Raw genomic sequence first — 26,888 nt, 5'->3', positions numbered from 1 at the left:
GGGATAGCCTGACTCTGAAGTCCGAAAGAGCAAAATATCTCCCTTTCATTAAAAGGGTAGGGAGAGAAGCTTTAAAAGGTACACAATTAGTTAGCTTTGCAGTGATTAATTCAACAACTGCAAAGCCAAAAACAACTTTAGGCACTTAACCATGAAACTGTCAGTTCTCTATGCTTGACGATAAAGCATCCAAAAAGTAAACATTACCTTCTGTGTTTTTTCTATGTGCGTATTCCATCATGAGAAGACAATAACCAAAAAATTACCAGGCAAGCTCAGCAGAGGCTTTTTATACCTTATTCCCCCTAACATAGAGGTAACACGTGCCCAGATTCCATTCCTTTTCCTTACTGCCAGCTCTAATAAGACAGTTCATACTGTTCTCTAAAACCTGATAGAAGGGATTGAAAATCAGACTGAAAATCTTGTCCCCAAGGAAGCTACAAGTTCATGACAGTAAGGGAGCTTTAAGGATGAGGGAACCCCTGTACTAACCAAATCCTATCCTTATCAAGGCAAAAGCAGGCAGCAGCTTTTGCACAGACCAACTCTTCCAAGGAAGCAAATGGAAACTCTGCCCAAGTAAGGAATGCAAAAGTGTATATGTTATTATCTCTTTTAAAGAAACTCCAAAATTGAATAACTATCGAACAAATTGAAAAAGGGCATGAAGCTGACGAGCAAATTAAAAGAACAAATCAACATATTTCTCTGACCTGCAAACATTGAAGCACATTCTTCCAAACAAGATGCATATGAGTGTTTTGATGGCTGCTCATAATCAAATGTGTCACTCACAAAATTATAGCATTCAAGGAGGGTACTGGGCAGCCAAAAATGGCTTTTGCTACGAGTATGTCACAAGCACGTCTTTTAGTTACCTCAGAATTGCACACGACTTCGCTTCATTCCTTCGCACTGGCTGCGTGAGGGTTGCTTCACAGAAATATAACTGCAGTAATCTGCTTGACAGTAAACAGTAATCAGTAAACACTATTTACTGAGCAGATACGCGCCCCTGCTATGCACTCTAGTTTACCTATCCTCCGTCTCTTCCTTCCACTCTCAATCTCCTCGCTCTCGGAAATTTTAGAAGGGGGGAATAAATAAATACAGGTAGTGAAACAGTGAAATCCCATAGCTGGCAAGGTTTTCCTCTCTGAATGGACAAATTCTTAACTCCACGTAGCTACAGACACTGAAGGATTAGATCTTAACCAGGGAAAACACAGGAAAATGGTAATAAATATCACATGGTAATCCACAGGAACTTTGGTCCCAATGTGATTTTTCTATAGTCCTACAAAAAAATGGCATTACAACATCCATAATCTCAGCTCATATATCAGAGCACTCTCTCCATTTTCCTTGCCCTTCCTTCTCTCCTGTAGTGCATTTTAAAGAAATGTTTAAGAAAATGTACTTTTTCTGCAAACATAAAGTCAATGCAGTCCCATTCCGGACTGAAAGAAGCACGGTAACTCAGTGAAAACTATCACAGACCATCACACTGCACAGAGATACAGATGAGGACTGCAGCATTTATGGCAGCATTACTCTGGTAGGGTCGCATCTGAAATTCCTTCTGACAAGACAGAGGAAGTCACAGTTTGCTGGAGAGAAAAAATAAATAAATGGTATTCATATGCAGTGAGAGCATTTCATGTCATAGCATATTTTACAATATCCTAGTTCTCTTTTTATTCAGGCATGTGTCTTTTGGGCAATAAATTCTGAAGACCCAAGAAGGTAAAACTTGCTTAACCATGAGTCTCCTTTCACCCAATAAAATAAATTCCACAGCTGCTGCTTCTTTTTCCTGTGACTATTTTTTTTAAGCTCCTTCCCATTGACGACTAGACACTGTCACACACCATGATTGATACAAAAATCTTTTAAAATGTCAGCTTTACAGATTCTTAATTTTGGCCTATTTAGGTAAAATGTTTTGCTTTAGAAAGTTCAGCAGAGCTGCCAGGTCATCTTTGTTAGTAACGATTTTCACACGTACAAATAAAAATTGAGTAACGACTGAAGAAAAAAAAACTAGACAAACCCATTTTAAATGTTGCTTAGATAATGCAGTACCACAACAAATCTCCAAGGAAAGTTAAGCTGAGACTGCCATGAACACCAAATAAATTTGCACCACTGGGATATTTAAGGTCCAATAAATCTTACTTTCCAATGGTTTTAAAACACCAGAAAATAGTTTTGCAGCTCTAGACTCTGTCTGCCTACAAGCTATCAACTCAGATCTGTCATTTTGAGAAATATTTTCAGAATATACTCATGTTTGTTGAACTACCAAATTATGAAAACCTTTATTAAAAAAAAAAAAAAAACACAAACACACATATATACATACATAAAAAAAAATCAAACAAGTTACTTTCTTTTTCTTTTTGCACGAAAATGCTCAAGAAAGTTGGTCAAAAATGCCCATATTTTCAATTCAAATTCTTATTAATTTTTTAACTATTTCATGTTGCAGTCAAAAAATATGAAGCCAACAACTAACTGTGAAAAATTAAAATGCAAAGCCAAAAAATTCATCACAGAAGAGCCAAGGGTTAACATCAACCTAAGAAATCACACCGCTGTGCAATTTATCTGATAATATGAAAAATATTAACAACTGCTGAAAAAAATCAGATGGTATAGAAAAACATTTTATGTACTATGCTGCAACTTTCTGCATTTTGGTTATATCAAAAGCACATTCTGTTGATAACGAAAGTCACTGCTTCTCTTGGCCTGACAAAAATACCCTGATGCCCATGGCATGGCATGCAACTTGGTGAGGGCACTGGAACTTGCTTCCATGGATATACCTGTGATACTGGGGCTTCAGTAACTCCACTGCTATTTACACAAGCCTTTCAGAGAGAAGTTGGTGAGGACAAGATGAAAGCATGGCCATGAAGACAGTGAGTAGCAGCGGTGCTCAGAAGCAGGTGCACTTCCTAAACCTACTTTTTATTTTCATTCTCCTTTGGGAAGTGAACTGTTTTCAAACCACAATAATCACTGTTAATGGTGACAGCCCAAACTGAGGTCCAGTTGAAGGGCAGTTTCACACAGCGAAAACTCCTTCACCATCTTGAGTAGGGCAGCAGAAGAGAATGGTGGGTCCTTACAAAATGTTGTTACTGTGTCCTTTGTCCAGGAAAACTGATGCAAAGTACCAAACTGTAGTAAGTGTAACATTAAGCCCCAAAAGTTGCATTTCCGTCTCAGGAAGCTGAAACAGAATTGCGAAGTCTCCCAATGAGGATGGGATCTTACTCGAGATGAAGCTGGCAGAAGTTTTGTCCCTTCCAAGTACAGGGGGAAAGATCAGGGCCATAATCAATCCTTAGTCTAAGTTTCTGCCAGGTTGACAGACAAAGGTTAGGTTCACTTTTCCAAAAAGCATTTGCCAAAAGATCAAACCATCCTAAACATTAAAAAAAAAAAAAAAAAAAAAAAAAAAAAAAAAAAAAAAAAAAAAAAAAAAAAAAAAAAAAAAAAAAAAAAAAAAAAAAAAAAAAAAAAAAAAAAATCAAGTTATGCTAAGCTTTGTTTTCCTGCTAACTAACTTCATGTCACAAACAACTGAAAGGCAGTGATGCAAAATGCATTCTTGCCTAGATTTGTAAATTTTTCCAGGAGTGGTAACCTCCTGCATTTGATGACATCATGAAATAAGCAAGTAAAAGTTGGGTTTCAATTTGTTCTACTTTTCTCTCATTAGTGTCTGTGTCAGAAACAGAATAAGAACCCTCATTAAGTCACATTAAATTCTTTAAACTCATTAAGGGCTCAGAGAAAGAACAATACAAACACTGGTGTTTTTGTAAAAAAATTATGCAACACAGATGGACTTCCATTTCCATGTATTTTTAGAATGAATGTATGTGCGTGTAGCAGCTAAAGGGAGAGCGATATGCATGAGTGAGAAACGGACAGAGTCACTGAGACAACAAGACAGAGCATACTTTACATATGAGAAAATGATACCTAGATAAAAGTGGATTATGCAAGATCACTTCTGACCTGATATTGATGAAGCATTTAATGCTTTGTATCCTTAATTGCAGCAGAGTTGGAGTCAGTGCCATACCCACATTTCTTCTCAACTAATGATTCCTTGGGACGTTTTTTTCAGGGAGAAGACAACCTTGAAGGCCACACAGTCAGCTGCAATCAAGTGGCAATCAAACTTTTTGTCCATGGACTCCCCTGATTGTGGCTGCTGTAGCCTAGCGTACTGTCTGGGTTTAGTTGAAGATACATCTACTAGTCATGCACATGAGATACAGGTGTGTGCAGAGTTTCAACAATCTTGGAGAGTATCTCTGGATGTGCAAAGGGTGGGTATTTGTTAGAAGATTAATTGTAGCTGAATGACTCAGATATATGTTATTGATAACTTCTGATCTTACCCCCCACAAGACTGGAAACATGAACTCAACACCACAAAATTATTTACATTCCTACAGTATGCTCAAACAACTATTACAGGATTAATTTAATCCATTACACTATTATTTTTTTCATGATAGACGCAACATGCAATCAGGAGTTCAGCTCTAAAGAAAACTCCAGAACTCAAGAACATAGAAGGAGACTAATTAGACGGCATAAATTTCAGATGTCTGTAGCAGGTCAAAGAAAGAAAACAGTATATACAGTAGGTGGGAAACCTGAGTTACTGTTTTTCTTCCTTCCTACCATTGTCACAGCTAAAAAGAGAGGTGGGATATTTACTGACAGCCCCCAGACCTGAGCATTTAGAGCTGGATGCCAGGGCAGCGCGGGCAGGCAGCCTCTGCTCAGGAGCTCCCCTTTTCCATTTCTCTAGCAGTGGAAGATACAGTTTACCTGCGAGGCACATGGTAAGGCTAATCTATTTTCACAAGCTTTTGCCTCAGGTGTTTGGGGCAAGGTTTATTAGTTGTGTGTGTGCGTGCGTGTCCATATCTATTTGCGCAGGAGAAGAAAGCTCAGCAACAATCAACATGTATTGCATTTTTGGTTTTTACTCTGCAACTGCAACTGGCTTATGTCTGGTGAGTGTATTTGATATGCCTAACAATGAGAACAGTAAATAGAAAAGCAAAGTACATTCAGGTTAGGAAACTGAAATTGGAGTTATCTTTCTTTCATTAACTGAATTCATGAAGCAACATTTCATCTGCATAGTAAGTTTTGGATGATGTTCCACATAACTCACAGCATTTGCCTGAAGAGTGGCATGTGAGAAAGTCAAGAAGACTTGTATGTTGGAAACACTGAAAAGTTTCCACCCTCAAAGAAAATTGCTTTATCCTAACTCATTCAACTTCCACCAAACCACATCTGAACATAGGTTTTTTAAGGTGATACTTAACTTCAGTATCTACTTCAAACTTCTTTTAGATAAACTGAGATTTTGTTTTTAAAATAATCCCTGTAAAGTCACTGGATATCCAAAAGCAGTCTGCAATGTATTTGGCTAGGCAGACTATACCTTTTTTTTTTCTTTTTAATTAACTACTAGCAAAAATTCCCCTGGTTTTGGTGTTTTTTGTGTTTGTTTGGGTTTTTTTGTTTGTTGGTTTGTTTGGTTTTTTTTTTTTTTTTTGTGAAACACCAAGCTGTATGTTTAATTTTTTAAGCTTCAGTATGTACTTTAGATTTGCAGACTTTGCAAAGTAGGTCAGGAATACCCAACGGATACACATTTGAAGGCTACAGATAGCAGAACACACCATTTACGGCTTTGTATATACACATACATACACATTCTATATAATATAGGTAGATAGATTCAATGATTTAAACACATTACATCTATACTGTGTGTTTCAAGAACATTCAGATATTTACACTGTTAGATCACCACTCATTTTAGACCTACACTAGTGCCAGCTGCCAAAAAAAGGTACACAAATCAAAATATGTTACCTTTGTTCAAACAATACTGCTGTTCATTATATAATAGAAACTGTCATGCTTAATCTTCCAGGAACCAAGAACTGGTTCATTCTTGGATCAGAGGTGGCTTGAAATGGTTTGAGGCAAAACTGAAGAACACAGTTCAAATAAATCTTGCTCAGAAACATACGCGCATTGATGATTTTTAACATCATCTTTTACAGACTCTTTTTCACAGATATATTAGTAAACTATAAATGCTGGAATATTTTCAAAATACAGAGATGAACACATCAGCAATTTTTCTGTAATGTTTTTGCAATATAAAATTATACATTCCCTCCTGCATTGTCAGTCTTGCTAAATGTAGTGGGGGATCCAAAGAAGACGCTTGAGAACAGACACCACAGTGAAGTAAAATGTACCTATAAAAATTACACGCTGACTTTGACAATACCCCAGAACCAATTTTTTCCTTGGGTGTTCTCAGTATTATCGAAACACCCCAATGCTTACTGTGGGCACTAAGCTACAGGTTGAGATTTTCATTTTCCATTAGAGATGAAAAAATTGCCAAAAGCAGCATTTAAAAATATGTCTACAGCATTATATAGAGAAATACAGGGAAAAAACGGCAGAAATAATTTATATTCTTGATAGTTGGACCTTTTTTAACTCATGTTTTAACCTGGGAAAATTTTAAATTAAAAATAAGTACACTTTTCTTATTGAGGAAAATGCGTTTCACAGCATTACGACTCTGGCACTTCTTTAGATTTTTAAGACTACAAAGGAAGTATTTTAAAATTTCATCTTTAACAACACAGATTATACAGTATTCATAAGGCAGACAGAATCTTACTTACAGACAGACACAGACACACAAAACTCTGCAGAGGCCAATCCTGCAGCTTTCACTGAATCCAAAAGACCCCCTGACGTCAGTGAGTATTTTTGAAGAATGAGAATTGCAGGATCAGGCCCCAAAAGTGCTTATGAAGATGAGATGTTACTTCAACAGATTGAATGTTAGATTAAATATAAAGATTGAGGCAAGACAAGTCTGGGGTTTAAACCCTAGGGAGGATTGACATTTAAAGTGTTGCCACTGAATTATAGCTCTCCACATTGGGTGGGGTAACCTCCTACTGGGTGGAGTGTCTCCCCTAAAGGAAGGGAAAACTGGCACAAGCCAACTCAGTCTTTGAACAATTTCCCTACTCGCCAACTTATGAAGTCGTCCTGACGTCAACTTCGTCAAGAAAGTCTATTGCCCAACTCCGTCTTTTACGGTAGAAAGTTTGCTTGTGTTTAAAACCCCAGCAGACGTAGAAGAGAAATTAAGGAAATGATCCAGAAAACCCTACACAAAATAAAGAAATCAGGAAAGAAAAGTGTGTAAACTGGATTTTCTTACGTAAAGTTAATTTAAAAAAAAATCCTTTTGTTGGGTTTTCTTGTTTCTAATATCAACTTAATACAAATAGATATAGATCACTCGAAACTATTACTAAACATGTTTTAAAACCTGGTTTAGCTTTAAGATGTGGGGTGGAGACCACACAGAAAGTGGACACTCCAAAAGATAGGATCTCTCATGTCTTCTGCAATGGGTAGTGAATATCTTCCCAATCAGCGTCACTAACAGGTGTAGAATACTCTCATACTATGAAAATAATATTCATACCACCAATGGTATGCTTAACATACTATACCTCTTGAATGAAAATAAATTGTTTCTCCAAAAAAAGGAGTCAGGTGCTAGGTGAGAGAAAAGAAATGCTAGGGGGAATCAAATAAAAACAAACAAACAAAACAAAACAAAAAAAAAGGATAAAGCATCTTAAAATGCCCATGGGATTAAAAAAATAAAAATCAGAAAACAGCTTAAGTTACCTTAACCTGAAATGCACCAGCCATCACAAAGAGCAATTGGAGAAATCCAGCAGAGCTCAGCAGGAAAGATTTTTAATAACAGATTGAAAAACAAGAATAAAAATAACTGCATCAACAGGGCCTTTCTTCCTCAGGCCACAAGCCCGTTTTTACTTGAAATTTAAAAAAATTGCAGTTTGGCCACTAAAACCAATCCAGAACATTATTAAAAGTTAAAAGCTACCAATTACTTCTGTCTGTTCTTTTAAAGCAAAGTTTGGCATTACGTCAGTTGGTTTAAAGAAAACAAGAAAGAGAGAGAGAGAAAGAAGGAGAGAAAGTTTCCTGCTTGTATAAATTAAACCACCAGGGAAGGTGTCTAGCCACTTGTAAAGCATTTATTAAAGGTTTTTAAAGGGGTAGTAACATTTTAAAAATTAAATATTTTAAAATAAATTTAAGGGAAAAAAGAAAAGAGGATCTGAGTCTGGAAGGAAAGCAGACAAGAAATTAGACATGCATCAACTGAAGCTAAGAAAGTAAAAATTACTATTAGGACTAAACTTTGCAATTTAAAATAACCCTATTTTCAAGGCAGAAGTAATCTTATTGTAGCTGCTGCACTCACACATCCCCTACGATCATGCAAAAGTTCCACTGAACTTTACAGGATGGAACCAACTAGGTCCTGTAGAAACGTCCTACGGAAGCGCCACTCATGGCAGCTACGCGATTTAAAGGAGAAATTTCTTTCTATATGTTTACTAAATCCATACACAGAGATCCACAGCAGGAGTAAGATTCCTTAATTAATGCAGCAGGACCATAATCAAAATCATTGATAGAAGGACCAGCAAATTCTACGAAATTTTAGATGTATTTTTCACCGGTGGTGTTATTATTAAATTTTAAAGAACCACTTAAAAGGTACTAGAAAACAAGAATCTGATAGCACAGAACATGAATAAAACATAATGACTATTAAAAAAAGTTTCTTACACACAGCTGCGCCGCTTCACCTAAATCACAGTCTTCTAAACCCCATGATGCCAAATCAGAGACTCCTCTGACTCCGGACAACACATCAAGTGGAGTGGCGTTCAGTTGTGCAACGCTTTTGGTGTGTGACAAAATGTCCACTGGGGACTTAAATCTAGACCAGGGTAGCTATCCTCCCCTTGCTCCGTGTTTCGTTAGAGCCTTGGTCTGCATGACAAGAAGTCAGAATAATATGCCAGCGCTTCTTTCCCCTCCCCGTGCTCCTCTGCCCCAGCAGCGTTTCTTACGTTCTGGGCACGTATACAACTGGCGAAGGAGCCACGTTCTGGAAGGCCCTTTATTGATTAGGTGCAAAACAGCATCAAGAAGTGAATAATAAGCATAATCTGAAAAATGTACTTGCATGTCTTGCCCTTGTAAACATTTACTATGTAATGGTGTAGTTGTACTTTAATCCTTCACATCATCTAACTCACTGTGTTTTTCTTTTAATTAGCAAACACACAATCCAAAAAAAAGCAAAGCCCAGAAAGTTTGTATGTGCCTTAAAAACTGAAGTGAAAACAGTTTTAAAATAATCAAATATTCTCTCTTTGGATGCAGGCTTATCTTTTTAAAGTCAAAAGAGAACTTCATTGGCACAGAGTAGGAAAAAGAACTCCATAATTCATGACGATACCAAAAAAAAAAAAAAGTTCTTCTCCTTCTCCAGGAGGACTGGAAAGGGCACTTTTATTTATCTTCTGGACAGACAAAAATAATAAAACCTAGACCCGATATGCTGTAATTAATGTATCCAAAGGTCAACAGGCAATGGTATTTATACAGTAGATGGGTGCAGACTACGCTGGTTATAGTATTAATCATGAGTATTTGAAAACAGCATTGTTTTCTTCCTAGGTAAGAACTTGAGAAAGTTTCAGAAACAGAAAAGAAACTTTTTTCTGTCTTTCTCATACCTGCCTGGTGTTATTTTTAACCAATTGTTCTTTAAGTCATGAGGTGTAATATTTGGGAGAAATATACCCTAGTTTACAGTCACCCAGGACTGCCAAAACTAGACCCAGACTACCTCACTAGTTGTGTTGAGGAAACTAAATTAAGCAAGGGCAAACACCAACTGGAAAGTTGTCAGTTTATTGAATGAATGGCTTCATTTTACACACCAGTTAGAATACCTTAATCAGAATATATTTCTGTTCAAGGCCAATACTTTTACTACCAGGTGGCAGTTTGTTTTAACTGAAACTGTATTAAATTTGTAATTTATTTCCACTTCACTTTCACCTAACAAAAAGGGTTGTCAGATTCCCAGCCTATCATGTTCAAAAATATTTAACCATAAACTTTCTCACAATGTTACATTTGGTGTTACCCACAAACCTTTATTAAAACGATACTGCCAGTGTGGCTGCAGTTAAGATCTGAGAATGTTTCTATTAAGAGTATTACATTAAAATATCGTCAAGCATTTGTAAGAGACATAAATATTCATACACATATGCCCCCCCCCCCAATCTTAGAGGGAAAGTTCCACATAAAAAGAAAAATTTAAATACATACCAAAAGTTGCCTGTTTGTAATTACAATTTTGGGTTTTTCCTAAATGTCTTTGCTAATTTTTTAACTCTTTCACACTGTAATGTAAAATAGTTTTATTTCAAAGCAACTGCCTGATAAAGTGCTAAAAGAGGTAATTCGCATGAACAGAAAGTAATTAGTCATTGTTTGCACAATGCTTTGAAAATATAAACCCTGATGTTTCAACTAGTATTAAAATATAATGATTGGAACACACAGATTTGACAAGCAACAATTCCACCTCAGAGACACTCGAGCCCACACACAGGAATTAGTATTACGCTGTTATTAATGCACTATCACGATATGTGAATAATAACCTTCTTTACATTCAGCCAGAGCACACATGATAATAAAGTGCACTATGAAAGTTTACTACGAATGCTAGACAAGACATTATAGAAAATAATGCTGCTAGGCTTTCATCAAATATTACTAAATTTACCACTGATAAAAATGTAAGTCAAACCACAAAGCTACCATATAAATTTTACTAAAACTGCATTCAAAATATAAGAGGATAACCTGGCTGCAACGTGTTTGATGCCCAAAGAAGTCTCAGATCTCTGAAGTTGTCATTTACATTTTTTTCCTTTATTAACATTAGTATGAAATATAGAAAAAAAAAAAAAGCCATACTCTCTCAGGCAAAGATTGCCCAGTGTTATTTAGAGTCTGGTTTAGAGAATCACAGGCAAAACATGTAAACTTAAAAGCTGATGCAACTTCGCCTTTTACTTACTTTGTTGTGACTACATATATGCAAAGTTTCAAACAGATAAAGTTTCAAACCTGATAATCGGACAGAACAGGGTGGATTATGAAGTGATTATTCTCATATCTAATCTCCCTTGATTTTAAAAAGGTGAAGCAGACTTCTGTTGTCACAGTCTGAGGATAAACTTGTTTATAGGCATTGATGCACTACTGAACTTCAGCATTACTGATTCTATGTGGCAAACCTCAGGCAGGTATACATTATTCAAGAGGAAAAAAGAAAAATACTTTTTTTTCCTCTCTACAGAAAAAGGTTCCACTTGTTTGGTTTGACCACGTTATTAACAAACTTTCATTCAGTGGTTAAAAAAGAAAAAAAAAATCTTTCGAAGTGTTGATATCATTTCCAGACAGTCTTGTCAGCATCACAACTTACAGGAAATAGTTGATGTTCTCAAACAAGCCCTGTATTTACTCATAGACCCAGAGTACTTAAAAAAAAAATCCTCACTCTTTGGGAGGGTTTTTTTTAAATGTCACTCTGGTGGAATATCTGAGAGAGCTGTCTAACCTAACACACAGATTGTGAACATGAGGCAAACACAGGCTTCAGTTCAGAAGACTACTGTAACTTTTATTCTCATTTTGTCCACGTCAGGAACTGGCTCTTACCACTACTTTCCTTTGCTGCCCCTTGCATTTTTAACTCTGGCAGTCTTCTCTAAATGTTCAACTTTTCCCAAAACTAACAGGAAAGTTAACGTGATGCCACCAGCATCCGTAGGATTCAGTTGTGGAGTGGAAGACGACTGATGGAATGGCAAAGAAGTTTGATGGTTCCTTGAGAGACTTTACAGAACTCGATTAAATAAAACCTGAAGCGTATTAAATTATTGTCTGTTTCCATCAACATTCAAAATGTGCTGCGTGCTGTAAAAGCAGTGAAGGCAGCATGGTCCGCAAAACAGCCTACACTCTTTTTAGTAGAGAATCTTTTCCCCTCAGAGGGGACTTGTCGCCTCGGTTCCCCAAGGGTGCTGGAGCGTCTCGGTTCCTGCTCTGCCAGGCAAGGTGCTCGAACTGGAGCAGGAGAAGTGATGGAAGGGAGACGTCTCTCCACTTCAGCTCATCACTTACCCCCACAGCTCAATCAATGCACTGGAGAAGTTTGCCATTTACAGATAGAAAACACAACCGGTCGTGGAAAAAAAAAGATAAAGGAGACTAGCGGGCCCCGCGAGAACCCGCGTAGGAGTGCCGGTGTCTGAGCGCCGTGATTTGCAGCAAGGGAGGCAGATAAACAAAGCCCCCGAAATGTCAAGCCCCCTTGGGGAGCCGCTCCCGTCCCAGGGCAGCGCGGCGGCGGCAGCACCCGGGCCCGACCCTGCGCGGCCCCGGCCCCGCGGCCGCCCACCCCGGGCCACCCCGGCTGCCCCGGCCGCAGAGCGCCCACCGCCGCGCTGCCCCTCCAGCCCCGGCCTCGCCTCCATTCATTCCTCCCTTCGCAAAGCCACACGCGGACGAGTGCAGCGGGAGCAGCCCCCGCCGCAGCCCCCGGGCCGGGGGGGCAGCGGGGTGAGACGCTCCACGAAGTTGCGGCAGGCAGGGAGAGCCGGGCGCGGGGACGCAGCACTGGGAGCGGGGCTTCGCCTTTAAGAGGGAAAAGTTTTACGTGTCTCTGAGCTCTGATTTCAAAAAAGAAGAAGAAAAAAAAAACTAAACCAAAACAACGAAAAAAAAAATCATCACCACCATGTCGCCTGTTCCACCGGTGTGACCGGGAGGGACCTCAAGACCCCCTCCCGGTGCAGCATCGCTCAGCACCCGGCCTCTCCCAGTGTGTCCCCGGGCACGAAGATGAAAAAGGGGAAGGGGGGGAAGATAAAAAAAAAAAAATAAAAAAAGAAAAAAGTTTTTCCCAAACTTACTACTCTTCATGATGGTGCCTCAGTGCCCCGCTTGTCATGATCCCCATTAAAACTTCCAGCAGCGGCAGGAGCGGCAGGACTGTGCGACTGCAGCCCATCGGATGCGAACCCTCTGTGCTCGTCTTCTACTTCCACCCCCCGCGTCTCCCTTCCCCTCCCCCCGAGCGCCCCGGTGCCGGGGAACAGGCGGCCGCGGAGATAAGGCGCGGAGCGGAGCGGCGCGGAGGGGAGGGCAGAGCAGAGCCGCACCAGCCCCGGGGCCGCCGCCGCCGCCGCCGCTCCCCTCCCCGCCTCTGGGCCGGGGGGCTGCTCCCCCTGCCCGCCACCACTGCTGAACTTGACCCTCCCGACTCCAGCGGGGCTACCGCCGTTTTGAAGTCGCCAATTTCCAGCCATCACACATGGCTTTGACCCACTGGCGGGGGGAACGGGGGGCGCGGGGGGGGATGCACCGAGAAGCTTGTGAAATCTGAGCAACCCCCGTTCCCTGGGATTATGCCCACCCACCCTCCGCTTTTGTTGTTGTTTTTATTTTTTTTGGGGGGGGGCAGTATTTTCTGGGGGGAGGGGGTGCACCCCCCGCTGCCCTCCCCCGGCCCCCCGGGCACACGCCGATCCCGCCGCGGGCGCCGCGCCCCCGCCCCGCGCGCCCCCCCCAGCGCCCGCCGCCGCCGCGCCGCCCCCGCCCGGCCCGCGGCCGCGGCGCCCTCCCCGCCGCCCCCGCCCGCGCCCCCCCGCGCTTACCTGTTGATTAACCGGCAGCAACAGCCCCGGCAGCCTGGAAGATGGTGGAGCCGCGGCGCGAGCCATGAACCGTCTCCTGCTGCCGGCGGAGTTGGACGCGGATTATGTGGCGGTGGCCGAGGAGTAGCGGGGGGGTGGGGGGGAGCGGGGGGCCGCGACGCCGCTGCCTCCCCCCTCGGCCCCGCTCGGCGGGGAGGGGGCGACGGGCCCGCCGGCGGGCGGTGCGGTGCTGCGCGGGGGCGGGGGCGCGGCGGGCCGAGGGGCGCGGGCCGGGGCACGGCGCGGCGGCCCCGCCGGCGGCGAGGCGGCGGCCTGGGAGCGCGGGGCGGCCGGCGCGTTATCGGGACTGTTATCGCTTGTCAGGACCTCCGTCTCCCCGCATTACGTCAGTTTCAAGACACCAACACTATTAATATCAAAGGAGCCTTCGCGGAGGAAAGCGCCACCCCAGACGGAGCGCCCTTAAAGAGACAGTGCAGGCGGCCCCGCCGCGCGGCCCGCGCCGCCCCCCGCCGCCGCCGCCTCCGCCCGCCGCCGCCGGGCCACGGCCACGGGCAGCGCGGGCCGGGCCCGCCGGGCCGAGCCGGAAGGCGGAGGGGCCGCGGGGACCTGCGCGGGGCTGCAGCGGGGATGGCCGCAGGCCACAGGCGCGTCCCCGGCTCTGCCCGCGGCTGTCACCGGCACCCGCGCCTGTCCTGCGGGATCGGAAGAGGGGCGGGTGGGGAGAAAAGGCGCGACCCGGCAGCTGCCACCCTCGAGAGACCCCAGCTCCCCGGGTCTCACGCAGGTTTAGTGTCACCTCCCTGCCCTGTCCCCCTCCGTCTGTGTGCGGGTGCTGGGGCGGGTGGGCAGGCGGTTCCCAGGTTGTGGGATGAGCAGTCCCGTTACCGCCCGCTCTTTGATACGGGTCGCAGGTCAGTTCTCGAAATTGCTCCGAGAAAACCCTCACAACTTTTCCTCGTCGTGCAGAACTTTTTCAATTCGAAATACTCCGGTTTCCCCTATGCTACGAACTGCTAGAATTCTGCATGTTAATTTAAAAACTCTCTCCAAGGAGTAGTAGTACATAAAAGGTTCCTGTGAAAGGGTTTTAATATCCCAAATATAGTAGGCGTTAAAAACTATGTAAACATTTGTTGGGCATTTGGACACAATTTTTCTGCAGTTAGGTGACTTTATATGGCGTGCTTTTCCTCCCATGCAAGTCATTTTAAGCTGATTTCACATTAAAATGAGTTCTGCTTGCTTGCAGCTACTAGCATTATTCAAGGAAGAAGCTGGAAAAAAGTTAAATCATTACAGTTCAAGAGATGAAGCTGCTTTCCCCCTAATGTTTGAAATGACATAACTTTTTCCTTACAATTTTACTCTCAAATACATGGTGAAATGTAAAGCATAAAATCTTCAGAGATACACGCTGACGCAAATGAAACCCTTCTGTAAAACATATGGCATTCGCAGCCCTTGCTCCAAACTTAAACATTCTTCATACATGTTTAGTATAATCCACTGGCAGATTTGTAAAGTAATTGCTCATGTAAATCACCCAGTAACACGTTTCCCCCCTAAGTTCTTTTGTAGGATTGTCTGATAAAGCCCTTTATGAATAGAAAAGCAATAATTCACATACAAGAGGTGAACTTGTCATGTTGAAAATGGAAGGTAAAATATAGTTGCACGATGAGGCACACGCAGTAGGATCCCTGACACAGGGAAAGGAGAACGAACTGATTATGTGTGGGATTCCCCCTATACCCTCCCGCAGAAAATGAGTTCGGAGCAGCAGAGATGTTTATATACGGAATGCGACAGAAAGTAATATCAGAATTTAAAGTTTGTTACAAAGTCTGCCTCCATACTGTAGTACCGGGGCCATGCTCAGTAGCACCTCACTCATATACGCACAGAGAACCTTTCCTGACTTCATAAATTTACTTTTTCTGAAGCTGCAAATGCCACGGCTGAATCGCAGTCAAAGAGACAAATCACTTGCTCAACTTTAGTGAATATAGAATTCTGAAAAGCAAGTGGGTTTGCCCCATTCACATCAATTCAATTCTCAGCAATTTTGATTTTTTATTATTTTACTGAGTATGTCAGTCCCGAGTGACTGATCACTTGGCATACATCTTGCATAGGAAGGGTTAAAATCGGCAGGTATTTTGTCTGATGACTTGGCTAAGCATCTTACAAGCAGGGCTTGAGTGGAAAATATTTAAACAAGGATAATTTCCCTTCTCTGTTCTAGTGAGACTTATTAATGTCTTTTTATTTTAAACCAGGAAATTATGCCCCCCACACCTTAAATCCCAGCCAGTTCTTATGTGTGGCTGCAGCTTTCCCAGATTTTATTCACATTATGACAGGCAAACTGTGAAGATCGATAACACTGAAAGCACAGGTTTCAACACGCGCAAACCTTGATAACAAACACACCTTTTTTCACCTGTAGAGCAGTATTATAGAGGTGTGTTTTTAAAAGACATAAGCCTCTCTGTGCATGCTTTTTTTAAAAAGAAACCACAAAGCCATTCATAAGCAAAGATGAGAAGGATGAAACATGTCTTCATAGTTTCAAGCAGACAACTCTAATGAAATACTCTATCTCTCAGAAAAAGTTTGTTACTGTATCTTTATTAAAAATGCTTTTGTGATGCATTCTGAATTTCAAGTTAAAGCAGATCAAGATGATGTCAATATCAATCTCTTTATATTCGCCACAAAGAACTGTAGAGAACTTAATATAGGCAAAAATATTTTCATAAACTTTTTTCAGGCAAATTATTTATTTATGAAATAATTTACAAAGAAAATTTTTACCTCATGGCTTAGATACATTGCATATGCTTATGATTGACACAATATGTTCAGGCCCATATAGACATTTCTTTTTTTTCTTTTTTCTTTTTCTTTCTTTTTTTTTTTTTTTTTTTTTTTTTTTTTTTTTTTTTTTTTTTTTTTTTTTTTTTTTTAATCCTAGCAGGAATATTTCAAAACAACCAACTAATTCATAAAGTCATACAGTAATTGTTTGGCAGTTGTTTCCAATATAGGAAAATAAGTTATGTATAATGTTTTCAGTCAGATATTTGTTGATTTGTTGTTAGAATCCTTTGACATTGACGTGCCACAAATTGCATTAGGAGAAATATTGGAGATTTATTTTCATTTATTATCTTATGCTGTCAAACTTTTCCAAAAGAAAGTTTTATTTCACTTTATTCAGAACTCATAGTCTGCATGGAAGTAAGCTGTTGTTGAATTAACAAATTCAGCTTTCTGTAATAGATAAGAGCTGAGGAAATGAAGGAAAAGCAGCAAAGCGAGAAGATGCAGAGAAAGTGCTGCTTTCACTGAGAGGCATGAACAAAGTAACTTCTAAATAATCCTCCGTGTTTTTTTACACTCCGGCACATTCTCCATTGAGGGAGAATACAGAGGCCAGTCACAGTTGCTTCTTGAAGGAAAACAGTATAACAGTCATTGTTTATCAAGATGACATAACATGCCATTTTTGCCTTTATTGTTTAATGCAGTTTCTCTTGTAGTTTACTCAGCGTAGATACAAAGAGGGATTAACAGTTAAGCATAAGCATACTTGTTTTACAATTTCAGCCTTTTAGTGCATAACTTACTTACTCTAAAGTACTAGAGCCTATAATCACAATGATTTTACCTGATGGAACATGCATTTCAGAAATATAATCCAACTGTTTACTCTAACACATCATAAATTGCAATTCTTTAAAAAAACCTCAGAGATTGACATCCATTGCTCTTAAATGCCTGCTGCTTTAGCACACATCATCAAGAAAGTATTTCTGTATTATTCTCCCTCCGGTTGGTAGTATATCACATGAATTCTAAAGACCGTTTTCTTATACTGTCTTCAATAATGAGCATTTTGAGAAGCATTTAGTTATGTGTCTGAGGCACTCCACTGCAAGTTTCTTGGGATCATAAACACGGCAACTTGCAGGATTTCTGCAGACCCACTTCTTTTCTTTGCACAACTTTTGTCACATGAAATCATCGGGTAACTTTTGTTCCCTGTCTTACACCCTGCAAAAAGTCAAGTTTCTAAATTTCAGGTTGTATGCCAAAGGCTAAAAACTACCATTGACTATCGAAGAAACAGGACTGGGGACCCTAACGATGTGGTTGAAACTCCTCTGAAAGGAGATTATACATTGTGATAGACAGGGCAGCACTGAGAACAGCCAATGAAACAGCATGCAACAGAAGAGCTAATACCATGGCATCATCCCAGATTCAACAGATGTTTTCTAGAGGGATTGGATATCTGGTAATGGGAAATGGAACCTTTCTTTTCTATGTCACTGGTTTTAACACAGGCCAGTAGCGATGGAAAGTCAATAATATCCGATGCTTATTTGGTAGCTTTCCCCAATGCGTGGTAGAAAAATATCCTTCTGACTGTAGCACACCATGGCTGGCCAGGACTTTCCAACACCCCGGTGGCACTGCTGGCAAAAGGGCCTTGCACAGAAATGCCCGGAAACCCTTTTCCCTGTGAGCAGTCTCCCAGGGAGTCTCCCAGCAGGCATAGACTGCTCCTGCTAATGGTGTGTCTGCAGATAGTTAAATAACTCTGGCAGCCACAAAAGATAATTTATCACTTTACACTATCATAAAATCTACTAGAAAATTAAAAATGCTAAAACACCAGACTCCCTAAAATCATTTACATGCAGGAATCCACATAATGTATAGATTTTGATCTTAAAAATGTAAAAGGCATTCGTCCAAAGTCTGAAAAGTCTCACATGCACATACACATACATATGGAGTAATACATAATGAGTGTCTCCCGACAAATATCAATAGAAGAGGTGACAGCATTTCTTTCCACATTTCAACTGCAAGTTCAGCAAACCAAAACAACCTGAGCCCCCTGTCCTGTCATCACCCCCTGCCAGACAGAGCCTCTACTACCTTTCCCTGCCTCAGTTCCATATTCATCTTCCCTCCAGCATTTCCAGCATTTCTGTGAAGGTTAATCCAGATCAATTCAAAGTGCACTGAAGTCAATGGGGGGGGGGGGGGGGGAAAAAAAAAAAAAAAAAAAAAAAGCTATAAGTAAGTTGTTTTTACATTAGGTCCTATATGCAAGTATTTTTCAATCTTAATCCTAAGGTTCACTGCTATGAAATTACAGTATTCTGGACATAATAATGTTAAAACTCACTATAGTGTCTCCTAATATAAACTAATGATTCTCTACAATTGAAGTCTTCGGCTCAAGAGGAGTTTTCTTTTATTTGATTTCTTGTAAATACTTTTTTTTCCATTTGTGACTTCTCTCTGTGTTCAAATCTTTATTTTTATGTGACAGACTAAAAGCAACATGCTTTTATTGCAGAGAAGATTTATGCACAGTGATTCTGATACAAAGTCTCAGATTAAGTCTGGGGAAAGAAAATATCTTACAAATATATACATATCTGTATATATATATATATATGTATGTATATATTTCACTTCACAAAAAAGTACACTTTCCACTCCATTATGAACCTCAAATGCATAGCCACAATATATGGCCCAGTAGGTGCAGTCATAGCACTTAGGAATCTCAGACACACAATGCATTGGTAAAATTACCAAGATGCTGTCCCTATTTCCAATTACAAATAGAGGGAAAGTCACGCAAGGTAAACAAGGCAATGTAACACGTGGTCTTTAGCAGTCTCTCTCAGTCTCATATGAAGCTTTTAAGCACACACAAGGACACACAAATAACTACATTCAACCAGACTAATGTATCTAACTTTCAGAGTGTTCAGTGTTTTGTGTGAGGAAGGGCTTAAACTTAGTCTGGCCTTACCCTCTGTATCACGAGCCAGTCCATCTTGCAAAGGTGTGATGAAACACTGCATTCTGAGGGATTTTTATGGCAAAAGGAAGAAAGATCAGCATGTTCACAGAATCACAGAATGTCTGAGGCTGGAAGAGACCTCTGGAGGATATCTAGTCGGATCCCCCTGATCCCGCAAGGCCACCTACAGCTAGTTGCCCAGGACCTAGTTCCTCCATTTGGAGACTTCATGATTCTCCCATAGTCTACATGAATGCTATAACTGGTTCCTGATGAGAGACAACTCAAAGGAGCTTTCTAACCTGAGTGAGAAGCGCACCCTGACCCACTTTCTGTCTGACCTCTGCATAAGAATTAATACACATCCACAACTCTTTTAATGGTTAGTCTTTGGAAACAGGTAACCTAACAAGAATGCCACCTTGATTAACACTAAGGCTTGTTGACACCAAAATTAATATATACCATGTCCTTTAGTTGTGAAATGGTAGTGCCAGTGTCTTTGTTGAAAAACATGAAACAACTGTAGGCATCCTTTAAAATTATTCAGGAGTTTGTTTCATTTTCCTCCATGGTTATCAGTCTTGAAAGAATTTTTCTTTGGAAACAGTCATTCCTTTAGGGAAGAGCACATAAATCTACACAAGTAGCAGAAGCCTGAGCTCACTTGATTTGGCTCTCTCACTTAGAAACCTCATTGCTGTTCATACCTCTCACTCTTTGGGAGCTGGATCACGTGTCCATACACAGGGTTTAAGCACAGTGTGAATCAGGCAAAAATAATGCTGATGGATCAGCGTTAGTTTACACTTGGGTTCTTGATGTGGTGAAGTGCAGATCATGACCCAGAAAACATGTGTGTCCTTGTCTACTTCAATGCATGGACAAACTGATCCTGCAGAAGGTGAAAAATAGTCTTTACAACTTCAATTTTTTTTTTCCTTCTTCCTGACTCCAGTGCTTTTAGCTCCTTTCATTGTTCACATAAAACAGACAGTTACCTTATGACATACTAAAATATTTATGTATTAGACTTCTTATTTAACAAGGGCCAGAAATACCCTTAATAGGCTGGTGAAAAACCTGGATAGTTTGTGCAATTTTCTTGTATATGTTTTTTCCACTCAGTGTATTCACCAATAGAACAAAAAAAGAAAAAAGGAAGACAAAACAAAAAACCAAACCAAACCAAACCAAACAAACAAACAAACAACCCCCAAACTCAAACCAAGTAACTCATCCCTGACCAATCCTTGCCTCTTGGTGCTTTAGCATTGCAAAATACACTGATATTTTTGACATTAACATATGCATTGAACTAAGGATCATTAGCTATTTTTAAATAAAGGAAATAAAGCTATGTACTACATTATGACTAATATATGGACAAATCACTCATACAGTTACCTGTAAATATTTGTGATTAATAGCTCTATGTTTACGGAAAGAGGCATCTCTTTGAAAGACTGATGCATAGGATATGGGCAGAAATTAATCTGGACTATGTAGGAATTAGAGCAGTTTAAAAGCAAAACAAAACAAAACAAAAAAAACCAACACAGAGAATTTAAAAGTTATATCTATAAAAGGGCTATGTGACCGTCATGAGCCCTTAGTCACAGAAGCCAGAACAGCACATAGGAAGCATCCCTGGAGGTAATCATACTGGTGCCCTGTTTCTCCTTGTCAGGAGCTAGAGACAGCCCAACTAGCAATCCAGAGATGCAGCAAGGAACCTGCACAGTGTGATGTAAATTCAGATGAGTAAAGTCAGTGCACCAAAAAATGAACTCCTGTTTTTTGATGAATATAGGTGATGTAACGCACAGAATTACTCCAGACCAGCAATGGATTGTGCATTCTCAAGAACAGGCACAAAGAAGAGAGGGTGACACTTTGTGAAGTATAGAAAAAAACACTGTTTTTGGAATTTTGCACATCACTGTTTTATTTGACTTCATCAGGCTTTGCTGAGAGTGTTAATCAAAAGGAGGGACTCAAGTATGAAAACAGAAGTGCCTGCTTGAAACAAGCTAGAAGTATAGCTTTTACAGAGATGTGTGTACCTAGGCTTCTAATTACGGCAAGCAGCCCAATGAGGCTGTCAGGCAGAGAGAAGTAAACAAAAGGATGCATCAGACAATGTAGCACCTCTCCTATGGCAAACTTCGTGTATCATTGAGATCCTTGAAGAGATGCATTTAACACAACCTGTATAAGGACAAAGTCCTTTTTTCCTTTCCCCATTAATGCCATTCTTGTAGATATGCAAGTGTTAGAAGAAAAAAAGGCTACTTGGGAAGGGCTCATGCATAGCAAATTTGTTTTCCCCCTTCCCCATCAACTGTAATTACAACCATTCAGACAAAGCTGGTTTTCCCAGTAGGACTGGCTGAAAACACACTTCATTTACATGGCCTAATTGGGCTTTTTTGGCCAAGGTTGTTCTATACACTGACACTAGGACTAGGTACTTAACATTGAAAAGTTCGTTATTGTGGTATTGAAGTTAAGGATTTCATTACTTTGAAGTTAGAAAATTCAGAAGGAAGGTGTTTCCTTTACCACTGGTGCTTCAGTAGTGTGTACATGCATAAGAATAATATTGGTAATTATATTGGCCCCAAACAGTAAAGAGTCTGCAAATTAAACAGTCAGTAATTTTATCTTTTTTTTTCTCTATGAAAAAGAAATAATTATGATGTATATGCTATTGCAAGAAATTTCGGCTATATAGTCCTGTGGCGTTTAGAAATCAGTGAGCAGATCAGCTGATTTGTGAAGATCTACTACAGAAGCAGTTTAAGAAAAAAATCATATTCTACATTCTGAAGTTTGTATTACGCAAGACTTGGTTATTTTTATCTTTTATTATTTTGTTTGTATCTGTGTTGTCTCTCTCAGCAAGATACACAGTTCATGAATATGTATCTTATAACCTTTTCTAAGACAAGTGCACTGGTTTAGTTTCAGGACCTTCTATATTGTACGTGTTCTCTACAATCAAGAAAGGTTTTGCACAGTCATCAGTGCAAACTCAAGCCATGTCTAGGAAGAAAATTTACATAAATATTTCACCAGACCTTAGTGTAGACAAGATTCCTGCAGCTGAACCTGTTTTTCTGCATATTTAATTGCCACAGTAATTAGAACATAAGGGCTCAAATCCACAAAGATATTTGGGTGCCTAATTCTCATTAATTTCAATTGAGAGGTGGCACTTATGTCTCTTTATGGACATAGAAGACACAGAAACCTCAAGAATCTTATCTGTTCTAAAACTCCCAGACAAATATTGCTATCAGCTTCCTCAGAGCAGCAGGAATTTTATTTTAATTTTTGATGAAGGTACATCTTAGGCATAGGAAATTAGATGATAACAATGGAGGCTGTATTTGTCTCTCACCTCCTTTCCACCCATCCAGCCATTTCGAATTGCAGAAAGTTCCCAGATCATGAGATGCTTTAGGAAACTCAAAAAAAAGCAAAATATTCTCTGGTGATGCTGGAAAATGAAGCTGACAGTTTATGCTCTTTTATGGTCTGATAAAACCACGTCAAACCAGTGGGACGAGCATGGCTCTATACCTCTACCTAGTCCTCAGATGTAAAGAGAAATGGTGATCACACCTCCAGACATGAACACCTAAGACTGAAGTTTCTGGACTTACATGTGACTGTCCACGTCTGGCCTGATGCCCAAAGCCTGGACCTGTTGTGCTGTCCTTCTCCCAGGTCACACATCCTTATCCCCTTGATCATGCTGTGGCAAAATTCCTGCAACTGCACTGTAAGCCATAAAAGGGAACTGATCCAGTAGAAAGTTACCTTTTTTCTCTCTTTTATTAATTGCCAGTTCAAAAATACAGTATCTGGGACATGGAAAAGGGTGGGATTTCCTTATTTTGGGGGACTTTGTCAGGAAACAATAGCTAACCTTTGGAGACATGTCTCCAGAGCCACTTCTGTAGGCAATAGACAGTGATGACTACCATCAGCTGCTCTTGAAAGAGTTTCTCTCTCTTCACCCCTAACTACTGCAGAAGCCCAGCCTCTTCAACTGGAGTTGTTATTTGTGTAATATGAATACATACTCAGAATTACATGATTAATCACAATCTCCCCACCTTTCTTCTTTAAACTTCAGTTCGAGCTTTGCTTTCATATGCTGTGCAACCATAATGATACTTGCTAAATAAATGTTGGAAATACAGAAAGTATATCTCCCAAAGACAGAGCTTAAAGCCAGAAGAAATCATTACAAACTTTGTTTTGTCTTTCTGCATAAGTCTGGCTACAGAACATTCAATACTGGCTGTGCCAGGCTATAACTGCTGTGTGAAGGTAGTATATCTTTCTTAAAGATGTCTGTCTTGATTTAAAGACTTCCACTGTGTAAGGATTCACAGCACTCCTAGGTAAGTTCCAGTGTTTAACTACCATCACTCTTTAAAATGTCCCTGATCTGATTTAAAATAACTTTAACTACCAGTTCTACTTTGTTTTATTTTATATTAGTTTAGTTGAGTTTATTGATCTGTATTATCCAAGAGATCCTCTCTTCCATGGATGGACTTACAGACCAGACCACAGTTTCATTGCCAATTACCCCTCTTTCCTATAAAGCAAGCAGATGAAGTTTCCTTCACGTCTTATCCTGGGTAATTTCAGTATCTTTTCTATGTCATTCATCGTTCATTTAAATACTTTTTGAAGTAGAGATATTACAACTGGCCAACGGTTAGACTTATTCTGTTCATTTTGAAACTTTAGAGCTTTTCTTACTTCATTTGCTCTCTTAGTGCAAATATTTACTTCATAAGTATTTGAGATTCACATATAACTAATATAAACATAAAATATCTGTCCAAGCAAGAGCCCAGGGATTTACTTTTTTTTAAAACTTAGACTTATTTACTGATACACAATTAATGTTTCAAAATCAATTCTCACTCTTTGTAGAAAACTCTTTTCTACTTTGGGCTTACTTTTTTGTTGTTGTTTTTTTTTGTTTTTTTTTTTTTTTTTTTTTTTTTTTTTTTTTTTTTTTTTTTTTTTTTTTTTTTTTTTTTTTTTTTTTTTTTTTTTTTTTTTTTTTTTTTTTTGTTTTTTTTTGATGTTGTTTTGTTTTGTTTTTTGTTAGTTAGTTAAAGCATTAAGCTTCTTATGGTTTGTTTTCTTTGATTTATGTGTCGAAATCAGAACAAAATCTTTCAAGACTTTGAAAATTACTGAAATAAGCACAGCATACTTCATCCTCAGACTTCTCATGGCAAAAGTAACACTAGTATAATTTACTAGAGGCCCTAAAAATAAAGGATTTCCTTTCTAATGGAAAGAAACAATCAGTCATTACTTGTAGTTTCTGTCATAAGCCTGGGCACCAATATCACTAAATAGTACAGAGTCACTTTTTTATACTGACTATTATTACTTGGGCTTTAATGAAAAGATCTAGGAAGGATTCTGCCTGCTGAGACACCAAGTTATAGTCTTTCAAATGAAACCAAGCTAATAACTATTCCCAGCGCAAGACGAATCTGCAGGCACTAACTAGGTTAGTGGCTATTACACTTCACACTTAATCTTGAATATGATAGATAAGGAGTGGAACAGAGGGGAATACTGAACTACAGAGGAAAACATTCCTCTAAGATTAGAACAAACTTGTGACAGCACCTTGAACATCTCTCTTTACATTCAAGCCAAACAACTTGAAGTAACTTACCCCTCTGAAGGAGCCAAAGGCAAGGTTTGCACAGCTTTTCTCACCATGAGTGCTTTCAAGCCCAGACACCTGTGTCAGGCAGACTCACAGTGGGAAATCCAAGTGAAGAAGAAAGTTAACCCATGCATTCATATGCTGCAGCCAAAGAGGGTCTGCAGGGCAGTGCCTGTTTGACGGAGACAGCACTTAACTCCTGTCTCATGTGGATATGAGGTGCTTCAAAGACCAGGCACCCATTTGTGTACCAATGTCAGCAGATTGCCATCTCATCTTGTGCTGGTGGTCAGTGTTTGTGGACCACCACTCTGCTGGAGGTCCAACACAGCTGCCCCAGGTGCCAGGGGGATAGCTTCCCAGCCATCCCCACTGCTTAGACCAGCTCCTTTAAACATCTAACTGCCAATGAAAATGTGCCACACCATGAAGCTTCAGCTGTGGGTGGCACAAAACCCACAAGCACATCTCTGTGCCATCAGGTTTCATGCCAAGCCTCTGCCAACTGTTAGCCAGTCATCTCAGACCTATGCCTAACAACAGGGGCTTGGGTGGTTCTGACTGAATGCATGTTTCTAGTTCTTTGTGGTTTTCCAGAAAGTATAGAAGTTAGTTTTGCTCCAGTTTGAAGGCAGTATGGATCAAAGGTTTCTGACACCTCATTCTCTATTGAGAAAAGGGTTCCAGGAATGGCTGAGCATTGAGGAGCTATGGGTATCTGGTGTGGAGCACACCAGCCCAAAAGGTGTTTGTGTACACAGACACAATGGAGGGGAGACCACAAACACAAAGGAAAAAATGGACAACACTTCCAGTGAGCAGATACAGACGTCTGGTCATTGAAGAGCATGATACCTTGGCACAGTGGCACCTTTGGTGACACATTTATTTCCATGCTTTTCTGCTTTTATATGTTTGTCTGGGCAAATATCTTAAGAAACTTAAAAAAATATATAATTGTTAAAATGTCAAATATAAATTGTGACTTATTTAAACAATGTGTGTGTTTCAACCAGCTCTTTGACATTAAAAGGCATATTTTGTCTCACAACCTGCTTAAAGCAAAACAAAAAGCTAAGCTACAGCTCCTCACAAACAATGAAGGCAATAAATACAGTAAATTACTGTTTTATGTGAGACAATATACTAATGTTAACTGAAGCAATGGAATTAGAAAGCAACCTCCCTCTGGGAACAGTTCTCACACCTCTGTTTTGGAAGGAAGCAGAGTTTACTTGTAAATAATTTAATGCATTTACTCCTGCTAGACTGGATTGACAGGTCTTCTATACACTGAAGCTTTGCTTCTCTGATAATTGCAAACTTTTTGAACTGAGAAAGTTGTCAATTGCAAAGGTCTGCACAGTCACTGCAAGACTGTCTAGGAACATACAGATGTGCTATATAACACTAAATTTAGCTATGCCAATCACCATTTAATAATAATAATAATAATATTCCTTCAGACCTACTTCTGTTTATGAGCATGTAAATAATCTCTCATGCAGTGCCACATAACAATCTCTTAGCAATTTTAACAGTTGCCTACATGGACGAGCAATAGAAAGGAAAAGACACCTTA

At 40.1% G+C, this 26,888-nt stretch overlaps 1 protein-coding gene across 5 annotated transcripts in view; it reads right to left on the bottom strand.

Annotated features, from left to right (window-relative positions):
• TRPS1 (transcriptional repressor GATA binding 1) overlaps positions 1-13,929 on the bottom strand; it is a 217,464-nt gene extending 203,535 nt beyond the window's left edge. For 3 of the 5 annotated variants that reach the window (XM_027892746.1, XM_027892753.1, XM_027892752.1), the window contains exon 1: positions 13,746-13,928. The gene's annotated coding sequence lies outside the window, so the exon portion shown is untranslated. Of the gene's footprint in view, positions 1-13,001; positions 13,024-13,745 lie in introns of those variants that run through there. The other 2 variants (XM_027892751.1, XM_027892749.1) reach the window with 2 other exon arrangements.
• Between the last annotated feature and the right edge of the window lie 12,959 nt (positions 13,930-26,888).

The sequence above is a fragment of the Empidonax traillii genome, unplaced genomic scaffold (assembly GCF_003031625.1).
Source record: "Empidonax traillii isolate 1590-97213 ecotype Southwest subspecies unplaced genomic scaffold, ASM303162v1 scaffold366:size559255, whole genome shotgun sequence".
NCBI classification, from domain to species: domain Eukaryota; kingdom Metazoa; phylum Chordata; class Aves; order Passeriformes; family Tyrannidae; genus Empidonax; species Empidonax traillii.
The sequence above is the reverse complement of the archived record's forward strand: the minus strand, read 5'-3'. Positions and strand labels throughout refer to the sequence as shown.